The following is a 3673-nucleotide window of genomic DNA, read 5'->3' on the forward strand; positions in this document are numbered from 1 at the left end:
ATCATTCGTAATCGTCGAAGAAATATGTGCGACGCCAGAATTCTACCAATGTGTATGACAACATTTGAATTTTTTTTCTATAGCACAAGAAAAAATCATCATTACATATGAGAGTTCGAGACACAATCCATTTGAGTTGGTCAGGGTAATGTTAAGATTATGTTTTTTAACAGAGCTTATAAGTTGTTTTATAGCTTATAAACTCTCGTAATTTGTTTGACAAAAAATGTTGCAAATAGCTTATCTGTGGGGACCCGGACGCTAATCATCTTATCAATCGTCATTGGGACTAATTAATCAATTATAATAAACAGGGTCTAATTTTTTTTTTCCTAAAATGCGGAACGTAATGGCATACATCTTAATATACACGTCAGTATTAAAAGTACAAATCTTGCACTATATACAATCAGTCTCAACTAAAGTTTAACAACTATATAACAAGTGTTTAAATCCTAACTTTAGTCCAAGTCCGTAGTCTCCACTCTAACTCGATCTTTCTTCACCTCTGTGACCCTGAACCTGTCCCACCTGTTGCCATGCACACATACAGACAAGACAACAGTCGGACAACTCCGGTGAGATATAAATATCCCAGTATAAACAATGTATCAATGCAATCATATAAAACATATATAAAAGCATAAACAATCATTAAAACATGTATCTAATCTGACTACATGAATCAATACGAATCTGTATTTAAGTCAATGACTTATTATCTTCTCTCAACTTATTTCTAATCTAGGGATCCCGATCTAATTTAGACTTTGGTATGCTGTATCGAATGTCTACAATAGACGTCGATCTACATCTAAGCTCATCGATACACCGTAAGTCTAGAGTCTACGCGATTCTGACAAAGACTCGGCGGTTCTGCCCTAGCTAGGCTGATCTGCCCTAGACTCAAACTCTGGCTCTGCTATAATTCAATAGACTAAACATATCAATCTGATAATCTGCAAATATCAATGCAATAAAGTAAAGTATGTGATTTTGGGAAACTCAAGTCGAACCTAACTCGAGTTGTGCAATCCCGAATCAACATTTATTTATACCTTTCTTGCTGTCGCTCTGATATAATCGAAGTCTCGACTCAAAGTCTGTCAATGTTCAATCTGGCAATGACAATATCAATATTCTGTATCAATATTTTAATCAAATCACAACATCTCTGTTTTATCAAATTCTGACGGTACAACAGTACAATCTTGCGATACTGATAATATAATATCAGTCTATACCAATTCCAATCATTTACAATCAACCACCGTACAAATCAGACATCAATTTTAGTCAATCTCATTCTGAAAATCATAACACTTCCATATTCAGTCCGTTTCTTAATCTGACTTCGATTCTACACTGTCTAACATGTCAAGAACAACATATATGACATGTATTCAATTCCAACAACATCATAATTTCAAAACATGTCAAAACGTAGTAAAACTTACGTCTTGTAGTAGCCTACGTTGATAGGAACACAGTACCGAAGTCGGATTTAAAATCTAACGGACGGATTGATCGCAAATCGAATTCTAAAATTCAAAAGCTATTTTCCCTCGAAGCTGCTTCGTTCCTCTTTCTTCTTTCTTCTGAAGAATGAACGAATGCATATGTATATATATTCATGCATGGAAGGGCAAGTGGCTTAATCTTTGTAGCACACGTCTCGCGCATATGCGCGACCCCAATCGGCGCATATGCGCGAGACACTCGGTCTCCGCGCGTATCTTGCACATCGCCTCGCGCATATGCGCGACTCATCTCCGCGCATATGCGCGAGACTCTCTGGAGTTCCTCGCATAGGCTTCGCGCATATGCGTGACATCTTCCGCGCATATGCGCGAGGTCTTCTGCCTGTTTGGCGCATGTGCGCCGATACTACTGCCCTCGCACATTAATTTTCACACGCGATCTCATTTCGTGTCTCGGTTAGCTCTTTCATAATTATCTCGATTAAAAATCAATAATCGTAATTTAACACTGTATGAAAACTCGGGCATTACATTTCTCCCCACTAAGATACGATTTCGTCCTCGAAATCACAGGCATTCAATTATATCAATAGGGAGTATATACAGAAACGGTCTAAAAAGTTTACATTATCGAAACAACTCAGGGAATTCTTGTCTCATATCTGATTCAGTCTCCCAGGTTGCTTCTTCAGTGCCATGACGAGTCCATTGAACTTTCACAAGGGGAATGGTCTTCGTTCTGAGCTGTTTTTCTTTACGATCAATAATCTGAATCGGTTTTTCAACATAGCTCAACGTCTCATCCAGTTCGGCCTCGTCTGGCTGAATAGCATGTGAAGCATCAGGAAGGTATTTCCTTAATAATGATACATGAAAGACATCATGTATCCCGGATAATTAAGGCGGTAATGCGAGTCGATAGGCACGATCTCCTATCTTTTCGAGAATCTCATAAGGCCCAATATATCGTGGAGACAGTTTCCCTTTCTTACCAAATCTGACAACTCCTCTGAAAGGTGAAATCTTTAAAAATACTCGGTCTCCTGCCTCAAATACCAACGGTCTACGTCGAACATTGGCATATTTGGCCTGTCTGTCTTGTGCTGCCTTCATTTTCTTTTGAATTAGCTTCACTTTTTCTGTCATATCTCTGATCATATCAGGTCCAATCTCAGGCACTGCAGAGATATCATCCCAATAGAGAGGGGATCGACACTTTTTTCCGTACAACGCTTCGAATGGTGCCATCTCAATACTCGTCTGATAGCTGTTGTTGTACGAAAACTCACAAAGTGGCAATGCATCTTGCCAGTTAGTGCTAAAATCAAGCACCACTGCTCTCAACATATCTTCCAGTGTCTGGATAGTCCGCTCTGACTGTCCGTCGGTCTGTGGATGATATGCGGTACTCGGATGTAACTTCGTACCGAGAGCCTGCTGCAAGCTCTGCCAGAAGTGCGAAGTAAATCGAGGATCACGGTCTGATACAATTGACTTCGGCACTCCGTGCAATCTGACCACTTCTCTGACATAGATCTCTGCCATCTGGACAAATCTGTACGTCATCTTGTACGGAATAAAACATGCGGATTTGGTCAATCTATCAATTACGACCCAAATCGCATCACAACCTCGGGAGGAACGCGGTAGCTGCGTCACAAAATCCATGGAAATGTGATCCCATTTCCATTCAGGAATGGACAAACTCTGTAATAAACCTCCTGGTTTCTTTCTTTCTGCTTTCACCTGCTGGCAATTCAGACATTTGGAAACAAATTCGGCAATGTCAGTCTTCATTTGTTTCCACCATAACTGTCTTTTCAAATCATTATACATCTTTCTGCCACCAGGATGAATACTGAATCGACTGTTGTGCGCTTCTGACAATATCTGTCGTTTTAACTCTGAAACATTCGGCACAACCAAACGATTATTTACATACAAAACGTTATCACGTACCTGATATTCCGATCGATGTCCTGTTCTGACCATCACTATTGATCTCTGTATATTCTGATCAACTTTCTGAGCCGCTTTAATCCTCATAATCAGCTCTGGTTCTACTTGCACCGTATAAAGTTTCAACGGTCTATAATCTGTTTCAAATGCTAATCCAGACAAACAGCAGTCTTCTATCAAATTTGAAACACCGATCGTCGTCAAGGATAAAGAACATACCTTTCGACTTAGTG

This window comes from Primulina tabacum, chromosome 14 (assembly GCF_025594145.1).
Source record: "Primulina tabacum isolate GXHZ01 chromosome 14, ASM2559414v2, whole genome shotgun sequence".
NCBI lineage: Eukaryota > Viridiplantae > Streptophyta > Magnoliopsida > Lamiales > Gesneriaceae > Primulina > Primulina tabacum.